Raw genomic sequence first — 18,354 nt, 5'->3', positions numbered from 1 at the left:
CTGTTAGAAATGTTATTTACATTTGGGGATTCAAAACATCTATCAGTGGTTGACCACTTGCCTAGCACAAATGATTCTCTGGGTTCTATGTATAATGTTATAATATTAATATTATATAATTGTGGGGCCACTGAGGCTCCATTTTCCTCAATTAAACATAAACAGCCAGTGGCTCTCACCTCTATTCCTAGCTACTTGGAAGGCTAAGATTGTTGGGATCACAGTTCAAAGCCAAACTGGACATGAGAGAATTCAAGAGACTTCCTCAAGCAATAGCTTGTATACAGTGGCTCATACCAGTTATTCGCTCTTTGGGAAGCCTAATAGGAGTGTGACCCAGCATGCACCCAGCAAGTGAGCGCATGCCCCTGAAATAAGAGCAACTCTGAAAGGCAGAGGTGTGACTTGATGGCAAGAGCATTTGCCTAGCAAGTGAAAGGTTCTATGATCAAATCCTAGCAAGGGAGATTCTGAGATCAAATCCCAGTACCACCAAAACTGAAAGGCCACTCAACTCCTGCTTTTACATTTTGATACATCTCTTTGGATTTTACATTACAAATTAAAGGAGGTGACAAGCATTCTCCAAATGAATTGTATTCTTAATACGAGAGTTTTGGGTTGCTTACAGAATATAAAGACACTGAAATATGTTAGTTGAACTTGAAAGTGTTCTCGCCAAGAAAATCAGAAACACATTAATCTGAATAAACACCGGGATACTTCTCCCACACTTCCTCTGCAATGTTAGCTTTTAATGTCAATTAGTACACTAAGAAATACATGCTCAAAATGAAAATCTGTGTTTATTAAATATTAGTTAATAATCTAATTGACCTCAAGAATGAGACGTTTAAAGTTATTGGTGAAATTAGAATGAAATAAAGATTCCTAACATGGACAAAAGCTAAATTAATTCTGACTTCTAAAGCTGTCCATTCAGTAATATTGTAAGAGCCTACGTTGCCAACAGTCTGTGGATGGATATATGTTTTTACTTGATCTGATTGTTTCTGAATTCAGTGCTCAGTCCTTTCCTCTTGATTTTTCCTTCCTCTTTTGAAGTAGGGAGATGGGATCTGGCCAGTGCCATCTTGGACATATGATGGATGGTAGGGTCTGGTATTTTCTCTTGGTGAAGTCCCTGCATGCATGAATCCCTGGGAGGCAGGGGCTAGGACTTGCATAATAGGTTACTAAACCTGTCAGTCCAGTGCCTGGGTCTGGGAGTTTCCTGTGACTCTGTCCCCTGACCTGACCCTATTTATGCCTGGACCAGGTCAGGTGCCACTATGCCATGCCACTTGTCTCCGTATTTGTGTTCTGTCTCCTAGCTCCTGGCTCTTCTGCATGGGACCCATGGCACCTCACTTTGACTCTCCATTGGAGCTGAATTGTTTGTTTCTGTATTGTTTTGTTCTTTCTTTCCACTCCAGTCTTCATGGATCAGTTTCCTAGCAGTGTTAAGTGTATTTGCTGGCTGCAGACCTTTGTGACAATTGGCCACCTGCAGTGAATCTTACTAAAAGAAAACCATATAGTGATACCATAACCAACTTGCTCCAGAAATTTCAATTATTCCCCAAAATCTATTTTGAAAAATACATTAAAAGTACAATGTTTTCTTATATTTCCTCTCTTATTTCAAAAGTTGGTATCCAGTAATTTACCGGGCTTTAATTTCCAAGATAAGTTAAACAGTAGATTGTTGTTTATAACTGATTTCTGACTATAATTCCAGATCTTTTATTTATCTTTATTGCTTTTCATTTTCTTGGAGTTGGTCCCTTTGCTCTACCATGTCAGAGTGACTTTGAATCTATAGTAAGTTCTACTTGGAAATATTTATATCTTCCTATAGATAAACATGATTGAAATGTATTCATCTAAGTTCAAAGTGAAAAGAAAATGACTCAGGGCAAAGGAAAAATTTCCCAGCCATATCTCTCTCCAACTGTCAGTCATTAACACAATGATCAAGTTTTAAACCAACCAAGTAGGCTCACATAACTATGATTGTGCAAAACAGAAGCATCCCAGAAAAGTTTATTAGATGGTTGTGAAAAATCAAGGCATATACAAGGATATCATCATACTGTTCCACAAACCCAAAGACATGGGAAAGGAAATGAGTCATTTTCCATGACCCCTTTAAGCAGACTTGCAGAGGTCAATATATTGCCTCCTGCAAGCTCACAAATCAAACACAAAAATTACGTAAGTTATGCTAGAGTTCTGTTTTAGATTTTTCCCTAAGCAGTGAAGTAAATAAAGATGTTAATCTCTCCTATTTTAAAAGTAAGAACCAATATATTAAAAAAGAAAGGGTGGGGAAGGAATAGGACTTTTAAGTGAGTGTTCAAAACCCTACCTTATCATTTGTTTTTCTTCCTGAGCTTCAATATTCATTACCAGAAACAATGAATTAAGGAAGACAACAACTCAAAAGAAAATTCTGTATTTTTTTTGTTAAAGAATGTGTGGAATGGACTTGGAAAAGATTGCCTTCTGGAATAATATAAACAATTCAACAAATAATAAATATTAAGGAATTACTAATGGAATTGAACCCTGTAATAAGAGATTCCAGTGTATTAGTGAAACACAAAGTCCTTTATAGGCTATGATAAGTAGAATTGAAATTAGAACTTTTCATCAGTAAACAGTGTAATATTGTCTCTATTTTGATGGGAAATTTGGCTAAAGTGAGATCAGGTTTAAGTGTGATTTCATAGATCTGGGTGTGAATCTTGCTCTTGGTCATACCAGTGCATGAATTTGATCAACGTAATTCTGTACCTTAGTTCTCTCATATGTAAAGATAATAATATCTGCTCTGTTAGCTTGCTATGAGGATTGAAAGAAGCAATGTGCTTATGTTTCGAAGGACACTGGTTTTAAAGACGGAAACTAATTGATAAAATGCCTTCCAATTATTGAATGCTATCCAGTTATTGCATGTCAGGGGTATGCGTTACATATGCACTTCTTAGGAAGTCAAAGATAAAAAAATTAAATCAGGTGAGAAGCCTGAAATCCTAGTTACTCAGGAGGCTGAGATCTGAGACTCAAGATTGGCAGCCAATCTGGGCAGACAAATCCATGGAAGGACTAAACTAATTTACAGTTATGAAAACTAGGAACTAGAAAAGCAATGTATTTCAGCCAAGCTCACAGAGCCAGATGAGGTGAATCAGGATTTGTATTCACATCTTAGACTCCTCAGAGTCTGCTGTCAGCTATGGTGCTAGAAGGCACTTTGATCTTTTCCTTCTCCACAGCAGCTGCTGTCACTGGACAAAATAAAGGGGAGATTAGTGTTAATTGGCTATTGTTTCAGATGCTTTACATACAAGAGTAGCTATGAACACCTACTGAAGTTATGGGGACCAAGATACATTGCTATGGAGTCCTACCCTTGTAGGTAAGTTACCATTTTTTTCCTTCAGATACTTTGGTTTATGTCTCCAGAGATGGGAAAATCTCTCCCACTTAGTATGATCCTGGAGTCAAGGTATGTGCCTGAAACATAACCTGATATAAGGGCATATGCAGATAACACTTTTTTTCTTTTCTCACTAATCTATTGTTATTGTAAAGGTGATATACAGAGGGGTTATGATTACATAAGTTAGATAAAGAGTACATTTCTTTTTGAGCAGTGTTACCTCTTCCCTCACTCCCAGTTTTTACCTCCCATTCCCACCCACAAGAGGTGTAGCTCATTTTCAATATAGTATTGAGTATCACTGCTGCATTTTGTTCACCCTTTGTCTCATTATTTCTGTGCCCCAACTCCACCCTCCCAAAGACAACAAATGAACAAAAAAGACAAAAGGAATTGAAAACAACAGCAAGAGGAAAAAGATTGACACGATATGTTATACAAGTCTGAAGGCATTCACACAGAATGAGGCCAACGGAGGCTATGCTTAGGAGAGGATCACACAGGCACAGTTGCTATGTGCATCTGCACATATAAAATAATAGTTATTGAAATGAACTCCAGATAACACTTTTGACAATTGAGTGAATCAGCCTTTTCCAAGTCTTCTTTGTGGGGACTCTCCCAAAGACTCCTTTACCCAGTTTTGCCAAAGGCATTGGTGGCTTTCTGCTTGGTAGCATATGGGAGAAGAGACTGATAAAACAGGGGAGCAGCGACAAGAAGTACATGAGTGGCAAGGTCTTGAAAGTAGTGCCAGCCCCATATCTGAGTGTGCCTGCAGCCAGAGACTTACAAATTCCTTCAAAGCTTCTAAGAGCTTAGCTTGAGTTGGACTTATTTATAGGTGCCTGAAAATATTCCAACGAAACCAAATCCTCTTTCTTAAAGTATTTATGTCACATCTACATTCTGGACAAACACAGTTGTCCCTGTTTCTTAATGTCCTCTAAACTTAAACCACCTTTACCCCTTCCTACTCCTAAACCCTGGGATTCATACATATGGTTTTCAGCACATTTAATATCATTTTAGTTTTCACAGATAACTCTTTTTGTGCTGTAAGTTTCTTAATTGACATCTTAATAAGCATTGTTACATATTCTTTACTATATATATTTTAGATAATGGAATTATGGATAAGGGAAGTATCTTTGGGCACAAAATTACCACTTTAACATATTTGAATACTAGGCTTTAAACACACATACTTTAGTTTGAAAAAAATCCAACTTCTCTGTCACTTTGAACCCATTTTAATTTTTATACGGTCTAACTGGCTAGCATGCTTGTATCTACAAGAATACAATCCCAAATACACTTCAGTGCTGTCTCCTGATCCAGAAAAAAGCTAAATCCCTGCCTTATTTTCACACATCTCTACCTGTCCTTGTAAACACAACTCTCAGGACTATTAAATCTGCGTACATTTGCTCTTAATCTCTGTTCGTATAGCACAGTAGCCTATGATGAAGTGTAATAGTATTATATATACATCTGACCCTGAGAATAAGCTAGGCTAAGATTGCTTCAGCAAAACAAAATACCAGAAATCAGATACTTGAAAGGGGTGGGGTGGGGTCAAGGGAAAAGGGTAGAGGAATGAAGAGGAGAAGAGGAGGAGAATGAAATCAAGAATCAAATGTACATTCTACAAAATTAAGAAGATTGGGGGAAGGGGTGGGTAGAGAAGGGATATGGGAGAATTTTTGAAAGTGGTGACATTGATCAAGATACATTCTCTTCATAAACTGCTTTGCTGAATGGCAATTCCTTTGTACAACTACTTAAAGACAATAATAAAAAGGAAAAAAATATTTTTGGTGACAACAGGAATAAAAGTCCATTCTAATGAGAGCATGCTTTCAAAGATCAAACTAAAACAAAACAAGCCCCACTCCTTCAGCATTGTAGCCCACACAAGGTTAAAGAAGCAAAATAATAGAATAGTAAAAGATCAAAGATATCACAGTATTGAATGAAAACCTTCAAAAAGGACAGACAACATGGACTTAGTCATTATAATGAAGGAAGCTTCAGAGCAAACATACGAAAGGATGAAAAGAAAATCTTTTGCTGGGTGTCAGCGGTGAAATGCAGCACATTTTCTGTAATGGCACTGGACTGGATGCATTACCAAATGAACTGTTATAATCATGCAACTTACACATTTGTAAAGCATTGTAGAATCGGTTTCACAGCTACATGTTTTTTCAAGTTCTTTTAGATGAAGAAAGTACTTGGAATTGGTTTTCTGTGGTTATATTATTTCATTTTACTTTTGGCTTTTCTGGGTGATTATCCCTAATAAGGATATATCTTTTTCCTAAGAAATTTACAGTATTGAGGGTTATTCAGGCTAATCTTTTGCAACTAGAATGGTGCTCAAATTGGATATACCATGTGTCTCTAAATAGGAGACTACAGCCAAGGAGGCCCCACGCACACTGCAATGTGTGTTGCCCTGATGAGCTTCCAACAGTGAGCAGAAAGTGCCTTTGGAAAGAAACTTCCTTTTTATGGTGATAGGATAAACCTAGGCCATCACACATGCTAGCCAAGGCAAGGGCTCTACCTCTGAGCTATACCACTAGTCCAAGAATTCAAGTAAAGGCTTGGAATCCAGAATTCCTGGTCTTACAGGAGTTACTCTGGTGTTACAGAGTTATTTTTGTCACCATCACCACCACCACCACCACCACCACCACCACCATCATCATCATCGCCATCATCATCATCATCACCATCATCATCATCATCATCATCATCAAACAATTCTGTCAATTTCCACATTTATAAAATTAAATCTGTAAAATCACCTTAATACCATCAAGTTATAATGAGAATTAAGTGAGTTAATGAATATAAAATTTTCCAGAATCATAACTATCATTATTAACTAATTTTTACCCATAACCTTTATTCAGTATGTCAGAGATAATAGAGTTAGTGCTTCTCATGATATTTTCAAACCAATCAAAGGTAAAGGAAACAGATTTTCACAGAAATTAATTAGAACCAAGCAAAAGGTAATATGGGTATCTGCTGGATTCTAGAGCATTTATCCTGAAATAATTTGCTTATTCATTCATGGACTCACTTATTTTTTTCTAATAGATGAGAATCATGATGCAAGTAATAGGTGAGTTACAATGTCAGGTGGTATATGATTAATTCGATCTATAGAAAGATGCTGAGAGAGGAAGAACTGAGCCAGGTTAGCAAGGGAAAGGGAAAGGTTCACAGAGGAGGTAATCTGGAGAGAGGTAGCCCCCACCTTATGGTTCCCTGTTACTGCTGCTTACTTACATGCTTCCTCCTTTCAGGCCTGTTCTAGACTAATGGCCCAGCTGCTAGTGAATGTTAAGAGATGACAGGATAATCAATCTCTGGGGTAAGCTTAACATAGGAGGACTGGGTAAGAAAATATAAGAGAATTGAGAATCCACACATTTTTTTTTCAGTTTTGACAAAGAAATCCAGAAGGCACTCTAAATACTATTATGTATGTGGAGAGTGCTTCCTTGTTTATTAAGTACTTTCATATTCATTATTTTGCGCAACCTTCCAATCATTTCTCACAAGAAGCTTAAATGTTATCTGTATTTCAAAGATAAAAAAAACTAAGACTCAGTGAAGAAATGTCAGCCTGGATTTGAACCTGAGTTTTTGGGCTGTAAATTTTGTGATACTTCCACCACATCTTTTTGCTTTCTTTTCTTAAAATCTGTGAAGCTTAGATTAATGAGAAAATTATTTCAAAGATGATACTACTGTTGTAGCATGTTCCTGATATTAGAATTATTAAATATTTGAATTAAAAAATTTGATTGGATATTTAGCTTTGACAGAAATATTCCATTAAAAATCATTTCTATTACAATGTTTATTCTAGTGTTTGCCACATTTTAATGATAGCCAGACTTGTACATTGAAAAGTGTTTACAGGTTTTTGGTGCTCCCTTACATTTAGTGGCTTAAGTGACAGAATGATTTTCTACAACTGAGCAAGTGCAAGTGGAAGTGAAATTATTATATCTTTCCCCTCCTCTTCCCACAACAAAGCCAAATACTGAATCGTTCTGACATTTACTTATAGAATATCTAAACTTAGAATACTCAGCTATGAATTACTATATTAATAAAAATAAAAAGTGGAAATATGTAACACCTTTTACAGACCTCTGTCCACAGCTGTCTCATGAAATTCTCTTTAGTAATTTTTTTAAGTAATAATGAATCCATTTGCTACATTTTTTTTGCTTCTCAACCTGCTAATATCTTTAACTTCATCTTAGAACTTAAACCTAACATGTTTTGTGTTTTCAGATATTTGTCATTTAAATGTAAATGTGTTTTAGGAAGTTGGAAAAATAGTGACAGATAAAAAGCTCACAGCTCATCATCTCAACTGGTAATATTCTATGGAACTTTCAAAACATCTCTCTCCCAACTTGCCTAACAATAAACCATCTCTCTCTACCACCTGTTCTGACTATTATACATAGTTAAGCAGAGAAAAAAACCAAAGGTTCTTTCCTTTCCAATCAGTGTAAAATGCAATGATGGTAACAAAATTGAAAATATCCAATGAGCTCTCTGGTCAAATGTTTTCAAAGTACTTTGCAATCATCAATATTAAGATTTAAGTCAAACAAACAAGTAGAAAGCTGTCTGAAGCTGAGCATAATAATTAGATGCCAAGACTGAAGAAATTCTTGTAAACAAAATATTGCTAAGAGCATAAAATAATAGGCATGTTCAATGTGAGGATTTGCCATGGGCTGGTTGTCAGAAAATGGATAGGATTCCTAGTTTATATGTTAGACAGAGGGTTAGATTAGCACAGGCATATTAATGGAAAAATAAACCACACAACATAAATATGTTTGAGATGAGAAATATTGGAGTGTGAAGGGAAGAGGGATGTATGGGAAATGGAATTTGAAGGACTGTATTTGGAGAGTCTTTCTGCATGGTACCTAGAAGCCCACAGCCCTAGGGCGTTAAACGACTGAGACTCTGCATGTGATTTATATGAAATGGCTGAAGGAAATGAGACCAAGAAGGATCATTAGTCTTGTGTTACACAGAACTGAATGAGGCAGTAAAAATATCTAGAGAGAAAATAAATTATCAGACAAATTGTTGAGGTCATTGCATAGATATTCCCATATAATTTTGCAGAAAGTATCTACAACTGATTATAACATTACAAAGACTAAATCACCAATGTAAATACATAGAATTCTTTTTTCCTTTGCTTTTTGCGACCTTCAGAGCAAAGGAAGAGACTCTGAGACACACATAGCTACCTGGTACTCAGAAGCAACAAAACTCATGAATGAGCCAGGTGCTGGTGGCTCACGCCTATAATCCTAGCTACTCAGGAGGCTGAGATCTGAAGATCAAAGTTCAAAGCCAACCCAAACAGGCAAGTCCATGAGACTCTTATCTCCAAATAATCACCAGAAAACCTGAAGTGGCACAGTGGCTCAAGTGGTAGAGAGCTTGCCTTGAGCTAAAGAACAGAGGGACAGTGCCCTGGCTCAGAGTTCAAGCCCCTTGACCACCACCACCAACAAAAATCCACAACAAACCAAACCAAAACAAACTTCATGAACGAACATGAATGAAATTCTTATAAAAATGGTGTGTAAGAATTGCTTTGAGAGTAAGAATTGCTTTTAGACAAAAGGGTAAACTCAATCCTTCTCTAATTACATTGTCTGCTGTTAGCCTTCTGCCATCTTTCTTTTCTATCTCTCCTCCCATCTGTTTAGGCCATGTGAGTGATTTTACTCCCTCCCCCAGCCCCCTCTCTCTGTCTCTCTCTCTCTCTTTCTTCCCTTCCTTGTATACTTCATTCTCTTCCTTTCTTCCATTTTTCTTTCTTTTTATACCCTTCTCTCTCCTTCCTTCCTTCCTTCCTTCCTTCCTTCCCTTTTCTTCCCTTCCCTTCCCGTTCCTTCTTCCCTTCCTTCCTTCCTTCCTTCCTTCCTTCCTTCCTTCCTTCCTTCCTTCCTTCCTTCCTTCCTCCCTTCTTCCCTTCCTCCCTTCCTTCCTCCCTTCTTCCCTTCCTCCCTCCCTCCCTTCCTCCCTCTCTCCCTTCCTTCCTTCCTTCCTTCCTTCCTTCCTTCCTTCCTTCCTTCCTTCCTTCTTCTTGTAAGTACTGGAGTTTAAGTACCACTTAAGCCATGCCCCCAGTCCTGCTCTTCGCTGCTTCTTTTGGAAATGGAATCTCATGGACTTTTCTGTTCAGGGCTGGCACTGAACTCTGATCCTCCAAATGTCAGCCTCTTGTGTACTTAGGATTATAGGCATGAACCATCAGTGCTTGGCTGTTTTTGGTCTTATACTTACCATTTATACTGACTAGGGGAGTAGGAAGAGAGTAAAATATTTCAAAATACTTCACATTTGTCTTCTTTCCTGCTTCTTTCCAACCTTATGAATGGGGTTTTTAAAAAATCAGATGTCTCCTTACCTGGAGTGAAGGAACATAGGGCTGAAATACTACTCTATGATAAACCAGGAGCTTATTTTCATGATCCTTTTTTTCTTTTTTTTATTGTGAAAATACTGTACAGAGGGGTTACAATTACATGGGCAAGATAATGAATACATTTCTTATCAAGCATTGTAGCCTCCTCCTTTGTTTTTCATGATCCTTATATACATGATTTTTGTTTGGTTGTGAGTAGAATTTAACACATTAAAAGCAGAGTGTTATAAATCTGCAGTGAACATTCAAGGACTGGCACTTTCTCTCCCATATGCTCAGCCTAATTGAACTTTTTATCATTCATGAAATAACCCGTTTGCCTCTTCTCAGTCTCTAGTCAATGTGTTCTTTTAGCCAACGGAGGAATTTCTTCTAAATAAATTCTGCCACCTGCTCAACCCACTGATGGAAGATGACTCTTCTAGGTTACCTTTAATATACTGTGGATTTCTGAAAGTTGTTTCTGAGTTATTCTGAGAGCTCTGATCTCCGTTTACATGAAGATACTCACTTCACTTCTTTTATACAAGGGCTGCAAACAACTAAGTTTTGTTTGTAAAGCTCAATTTTATTCCCATACAGTTGTGGCTTATCTATCGATCATCCCTACCTTATCCCCTTCTTCTCTCAGCTTATATCATTGGACTCTCAACTTCTATGAAATCAACATCGTTAGCCTCCACATATGAATGGAATCATACAGTACTTTCTCCTGTGCCCAGTTTATTTCACCTAATACAACCATCTTCAGTTCCATCCATGTCATTGTTGCAAGTGACAGAATTTCACATTTTTATGTATAAATAGGACTAAGAAGCTCCAGTTGTAGTATCACATGATATAGCGACTATGTATAAATATTATGTACTGTATCTCAAAAGGCTAGAAGATGGAAATTTGAATATTTTCACTCAATAAAAAATGATGGGTCATTGACAGTCTATCTATTAAAAGATTCCAACTTCAGAGAATTTATACATATACCAAAACATCGCATGGAACACCATGACCATATACAGATTTTATGTTTTTGTGTCTCAGTTAAAAACACTCAGACTTGGTGTCAATCATCAGAGTTATGTATGCATGAGGTTGGAGTAATTAACTAAATAAGAGAAAGGGGAGAATAGGAAGGGCAGATCTGAAATGTTTACTCTGCTCTAGTTCATGCTGTCTCCTGAGGAGACCTGATGCCTCCCGGATGCCTCTCTCTACCCTATCAAGTGATAGACTTACATAAAATACAGATGTTTAGGTATGATGGCAGACAGATCCCCAACTGTATCCATGCACAAATCCCAAGAAGCCATGAATATGCTATATTGTATGGCAGAAGGGTTTACACTGAAGATTTCAAAGCTTACACTGACGGCAGGTTACCTGGGTGGTCCAATGTAAGCATACAGGTGCTTTGAGAGCAAGGCGCCAGGAGACGCATGATGAAAGCACAGGTTGGAGCAGTGTGCTTAGAAGAAAGAGGATGGGACCAAAGGATGCTGATGATTTCCAGAAGCCGGAAAAGGCAAGGAAATAGGTTCTTCCAAGTCTCGGAGGAAAAAAGCTCAACAGACATCTTGATCTCAGTCAATATGACCCATTTCCGTCCTCTGAGAGCTTTGAGATCAGAAATTTATATCATTTTAAACCACTAAGTTTGTGGTAATATTTTTTATAGAGGCAATAGAAAACTAACATAAATTAAACCAAATGGTGTTTGATTTCTGTTTTCTTAAGTAAGTTAGGCTGTTGACTATTGCATTCCACACTTGAGCGTGTCTTAAGATTGTATTCCTTTCTATCAAACAGAATGGATGCAACAAGTGTTGCAGTCTCCTTGTTTACTTCAGGTAAAACTGAGAAACAGAGTCATTTTGTTTCTTAAAATTCCTCATGTTTGAATGTAAGAGTGCTTTAGGAAAGTATTGTAGATTTACCTCAAGGTCTCCATTCCACTTTTTAATCACAAAATTATATGCTAATGGCAACACCCTGTGGTGGGTCACACACTTGCAGTCCCAGTTACTTAGGAGGCTGAGATTTCCTTAACAGAAGTGCAAAGCAAAACAACACTGTGTTTCTTCATGTGCCTATTGGCCAAATTTACTTCTTCTTCTGAGAATTCTCCCTTAAGTCATTAGCCCATTTATTAATTGTTGTTTTGAGAGTTCAATTGTTTGAGTTCTAACTATATTGTTGATATAGGCCATTGTCTGAGGAATACTTGGTAAAAAAATATTCTCCCATTCTGTGATCTTTCTATTTAGCTTCTATACATAAATTGCTATGTTAAACAGCAAAAAGTTTCAGGGGCTGGGAAGGTGGCTCAGTGGTAAAGCGCTTGCCTTGCATGCCTGAGGCCCTGGGTTTGATTCCTCAGCACCACATAAGCAAAAAGAAAAAAGCCAGAAGTGGTGCTGTGGCTCAAGTGGTAGAGCACTAGCCTTGAGCTGAAGAGCTGAGGGACAGCGCACAGGCCCAGAGTTCAGGCCCCACAACCAGACCCCCCCCAAAAAAAATAGCAAAAAATTTCAATATGTAACCAAAGAATTAAGAAAAATGAAGGAAGGGGTGAGGTGGGAGGGGTGAGTGAGAATGTTAAAAGGTTTGGCATTGATCAAGAGGCACTGCATTCCTACACTGCTCTGTTGAATGGAAACTCCTTTTTTTGGGGGGGGCCGGTTGTGGGGCCTGAAATCTGGGCCTGGGCGCTGTCCCTCAGCTCTTCAGCTCAAGGCTAGCACTCTACCACTTGAGCCACAACACCACTTCCGGCTTTTTTCTTTTTGTTTATGTGGTGCTGAGGAATAGAACCCAGGGCCACATGCATGCAAGGCAAGCACTAGCACTCTAACACTGAGCCATCTTCCCAGCCTTAGAAAGTCCTTTGTACAACCACCTAAAGAAAATGAAAAAAAAAGTTAAATGGCAAAAATAAGTGAAATGAAAAGATAAATAAACATATTAAGTGATAAAGATAAATAAAACATATTAAGTGAAGTAAGCCAGACCCAAAGAAACATAGGCTCTATGGTTTGCCTTATTATTATTTTGTTTGGATTGCCATGGAATAATTTTATTTGAAGTACAATATGATGTTTGGGGATGCTAAATAATGTAATAAACACTTGAGTTCAGTACCTTAAACATGTATCCATTTCTTGAAAGAGATTTTTTTTCAGCAAATGTATTTTTTTCTAATTTTTTTATTGTGATTAAGTGGTTGTATAATTTTCCAAATTTCACAGTATTGTAGGATAGTGAAGCTTAGTTAAAGTCACAGACACATTCTAACTTTCATAGGACAAATTGTCTATCATGGTCTATAACATTTATGAGTTCTATGAGCTTTGTGATATAGTTATTTCTTCCACATTGGGTGGTATGTACGTTTCTTTTGTTTTGCACAGCATCAGCTGTTCCCTCTTTCCCACTTGTTCCCTCCCTCCCATCACTGCCATTGAGTTGCTTAGTTCATTTTGGTCAATGTCCAGTGCAGCTTATGGGTCCCGCTGTTATATGTTTTTCCCTAATTCCCTCTAGTTCTGTGTTGTCCTCCTGGTTTCCCTCCAGTGTACACGTATCCATACACGTGATCATCAGCATTGGGGTTATTTAGGAGTGATTCGACCAGATGAGTGGAAGTCCTTTGTTTAAGTGCTGTTAATTTTGTTGTAACACCTAACATTTTGGATTTAACATCCACTTATCAGGGACACCATGTGCCATTTTGTCTCTTTGCACTTGGCTTACATCGCTCAACATGATTTCTTCTAGTTCCGTCCATTTCCCTGCAAATGCCATTATTTTGTCATTTCTAATGGCTGTATAATATTCCATTGTGTATAGATACCACAATTTTTGGATCCATTCATCTGTGGTGGGACATCTGGGTTGTTTCCATATCCTGGCTATTGTGAACAGTGCTGCAATAAACATGGAGGTGCATGTGTCCTTGTATACTGGTTCTTGTTTTTCAAGATAGATTCCTAGAAGTGGTATGACTGGGTCATAAGGGAGGTCAATATTTAGCTTTCTGAGGACCCTCCAGACTGCTTTCCAAAGTGGTTGTGTAAGTGTATATTCCCACCATCAGTGTTATAAGGTTCCTCTTTCTCCGCATCCCCTCCAGCATTTGTCATTGGCTGACTTGAGGATGTGGGACATTCTGACTGGGGTAAGGTGGTATCTCAGGGTTGTCTTTATTTGCATTTCCTTCACAACCAGGGATGGTGAACATTTCCTCATGTGTTTCCTTGACATTTTTAGCTCTTCTGAGAAGTCTCTCTATAGTTCCCTTGCCAATTTAGTAATTGGTTTATTAGGTTCAGGAGGGATTAGTTTCTTGAGTTCCCTGTATATAATGGATATTAATCCTTTGTCTGATATACTGCTGAAACATTTTTTTTCCAATTAGTCGGTTGTCTTTCTAGATTGGTTGCTAAAGCAGCTGTGCAGAAACTTTTTATTTTAAGGTAGTCCTATTTGTCAAGTCTCTCTCCAATTTGTTGTGACCCTGGGACTCTGTTCAGGAAGTTCCTGCCTGTGCCTATAAGTTCAAATGTCTCTCCTACTCTGTCCTGCAGTAGTTTCAGAGATTCAAGTTTGATATTAAGGTCTTAAATCCATTTTGAGTTGATGTTGGTGCATGGTGATAGGTTGGGGTCTACTTTTAGTCTTCTGCATGTGGCTGCCCAGTTTTCCCAGCACCAGTGGTTGAAGAGGCTGTGTTTCTTCCACTGTATGTCTTTGGCTCCTTTGTCAAATATCAGCTGACTGTAGGTATGTGGTTTTATTTCTGGATCTTCTATTCTATTCCATTGGTCTTTGGGTCTGTTTTTTTGTGCCAGTATCATGATGTCTTTGTTATTATGGCTCTATAGTAGAGTTTGAAGTTCGGCATGGATATCCCTCCCATGTTGTCTTTATTCCCTAGAATTGTTTTGGCTATTCTAGGTCTTTTGTTGTTCCATATGAATTTTTGGACTGTTTTCTGTATTTCAGAAATGTACGTCATTGGGATTTTAATAGGAATTGCATTGAATTTGTATATTAATTTCAGCAGTATTGCCATTTTCACTATATTGCCATTTTCACAGCCTATCCAAGAGCATGGAAGGTCTTTCCATTTCCTAGTGTCTTCTGTAATTTCTTTAACTGTTTATAGTTTTCATTAAATGGTTCTTTTACATCTTTGGTTAGGTTAATTCCTAAATATTTTATTTTTGGGGAGGTTAGTGTGAAAGGGGTTGTTTCCTTTATTTCCCTCTCTGCTTGTACACAGTGTACAGGAAGGAGACTGATTTTTGTGGGTTGATTTTGTATCCTGCTACTTTGCTGAAGTGATTCATAAATTCTATTTTTTTGATTCATAATTTCTAAGAGTTTGGGGATGGAGTTTTTGGGATCATGAAGGTATAGTATCATGTCATCTGCAAAAAGGGATAGTTTCACTTCTTCTTTCCCTATGCGGATCCCTTTAAAGTCTTTTTTTTTTTTTGCCTTATTGCCCTGGCTAAGGGTTCCAGGACTATATTGAAGAGGAGTGGATACAGTGGGCATCCTTGCCTTGTTCCTGATTTTAGGAGAATTGGTTGTAATTTTTCCCCATTAAGTATAATATTGGCTATTGGTCTGTCGTATATGGCTTTTATTGTTTTAAGGAATGTTCCTTCTATTCCCATTTTCTCCAGAGCTTTTAACATGAATGAATGTTGTATTTTATCAAAAGCCTTTTCTGCATCTGTGGAGATAATCATGTGATTCTTGACCTTGGCTCTGTTGATGTGTTGGATTACATTTATTGACTTACGTATGTTAAACCATCCCTGAGTCTCTGGGATGAAGCCTACCTGGTCATAGTGTATGATTTATTTTATGTGTTTCTGGATTCTGTTAGCTAGAATTTTGTTAGGGATATTTGCATCTGTGTACCCCAAGGAAATAGGTCTGTAATTCTCTTTTTTGGATGGGTCTTTGCCTGGTTTGGGGATGAGTGTGATATTGGCATTGTAGAATTAGTTTGGGATAGTTCCCTGTTCTCTGTTTCTCTGAAGAGCTTGAGGAGTATGGGTGTTAATTCTTCTTTAAAGGTCTTATAGAATTCTGTTGTGAATCCATCTGGTCCTAGGCTTTTCCTTGTTGGAAGACTTCTGATTGCTTCCTGTATCTTGTTGTAAGATATTGGCTTATTTAGTTCATTTACTTCTTCTTTGCTCAGTTTGGGCAACTTGTGTTTCTCTAGAAATGCATCCATTTCTGCCAGGTTTTCTTTCTTTAGAGAGTAAAACTTTTGAAAATAGTCCTTTATAATTGTTTGGATATCTTGGGTTCTTGTGATTTTTCCTGTGGCATCCCTGATCTTATTAATTTGGGCTTCCTCTCTTGTTTTCTTAATTATTCTTGCCAATGGTCTGTCAATTTTATTTATTTTTTTTAAAAAACAGCTTTTTGTTTTATTAATTTTACCTATGATTTTCCTATTCTCTATTTCATTAGTTTCCACTCTTAGTTTGACTATCTGGCTCCATCTAGTAACTTTAGATTCCATTTCTTCATGTTTTTCTAGCTGTTTTAATTGCAACATGAGATTATTTACTTGGCCTGTCTCTATTTTCTTGATGTGGACACTGAGGGCAATAAATTTGCCCCCTCAGGAATGCTTTTGCTGTGTCCCACAAGTTTCTTTGTGATGTATCTTCATTTTCATTGAATTGTAGGAACTTTTTAATTTCTTCTTTAATTTCTTCTGTTACCCAGGTGTTGTTTAGAAATGTGCTGTTCAATTTCCATGTATTTGAGTAATTTCTATGGTATGTTTTGTTATTAAGAACTAGCTTGATTCCACTGTGGTTGGATAGGATATGGGGATTATGTCAATCCTCTTGTATTTGCTTAAGTTCCTTGCATGAACTTTGATATGGTTTATTTTGGAGAAAGTTCCATGAGCTGCTGAGGGTAGAAAAACTCTATAGATATCAGTTAGTTCCACTTCAAATATGGTTTGCCTTATTTGTAATAATAAGCATATGTCTAAGACAGCCCTAGAAGAAGATCACACGAGCTCAATAGCTATGTATACATGACCATATAATATAATGCTAACTGAAATGAACTCCAAGATATGGAAACAAGAGGTTTTTCTTTGATATCACTTTTTTTTTGGTCATGGGGCTTGAACTCTGGGCCTGGGCACTGTCTCTCAGACCTTCAGCTCAAAGCTAGCTCTCTACCACTTGAGCCACATTACCATTTCTGGTTTTCTGAGTGGTTTATTGGAGATAAGAGTCTTATAGCCTTTCTAACCTGGGCTGGCTTTGAACTGCAATCCTCAGATCTCAGTCTCCTGAGTAGCTAGGATTACAGGCATGAGCCTCCAGTGCCCAGCAATGTTGCTGTTTTTAATGTATTATGTGAAGTTATTTCTTCTTACTTGGCATTTTTTTCTTTTTTTCCCTTATGGTTTATCCATTGTTGTCGCTACATTTTATTTTCGTACCCTGTGTGTTGTATATAATTTTATCTGAATTAGGGAAGGGGAACAACAATGGTGAGATAAAGGACAAAAGGTAAACCAATGCAATAGGGATACTCACAAGACAATATACTGGCAATGAACTCTACAACTTAAGAGGGGATACTAGGAGGGAAAGTGGGAGAAAAAAATGAGGGAGGGGTTAACAATATTTGACAAGAAACGCACTCACTACTTATGTGTGGAACTGTAACCCCTCTGTATATCAGCCTGACTATAAAATTAGATTAAAAAAATAATGAAAGCAAAAATGGACTGAGGGCATGACTTAAGTGATATGATTCTATTTAACAAATGAGAGGTTCTAAATTCAAACTCTAGTATTCACACAAATAAAAGCAATGTCCTTCATAATCTTTTTATTGAAACCCTAGCTATCAGTGTGACAATCTAATTGTACTGAGAGGGTGGAGCCTCCACCGGATATGACAGGGTCCTTATAAGAAGAGGCAAAGATAGCAGTGCTATTCAGAACAGAAATAAGGCCTTGTGAGGAAGCAGCAGAAAGAAGCTTGCCCTCCACACACTGAAGAGAGAGTTCTCACAAGACACCAAACTTGCTGGCAGCTTAATCTTAAACTTTTTTTTTTGGACTCCAGAACCATGAGAAAATAGTGTCTTATCTGCCTAGAAGACTAGAACATATTCCCAACCTAGTTCCTAATGTCTCTTCTTACCTAAAAGATGAGTCTTATAATCAGGATGTTACTACTATTATTTGTTGTCCTCCTGTTAATAACTGTGCACTGTGCTAAGGTCATGTGTGCACCTTTTATAGAACCTTCCTACAACTCCACAAGGATATTATTATTTCCTGTATTTATTCTGTGAGACACAACTCACAGAAATTGCTCTTGGATGCAGAATGCATGC

Source organism: Dipodomys ordii, unplaced genomic scaffold, assembly GCF_000151885.1.
Source record: "Dipodomys ordii isolate 6190 unplaced genomic scaffold, Dord_2.0 Scaffold90, whole genome shotgun sequence".
Lineage (NCBI taxonomy): Eukaryota > Metazoa > Chordata > Mammalia > Rodentia > Heteromyidae > Dipodomys > Dipodomys ordii.
This window is presented reverse-complemented; position numbering follows the sequence as displayed.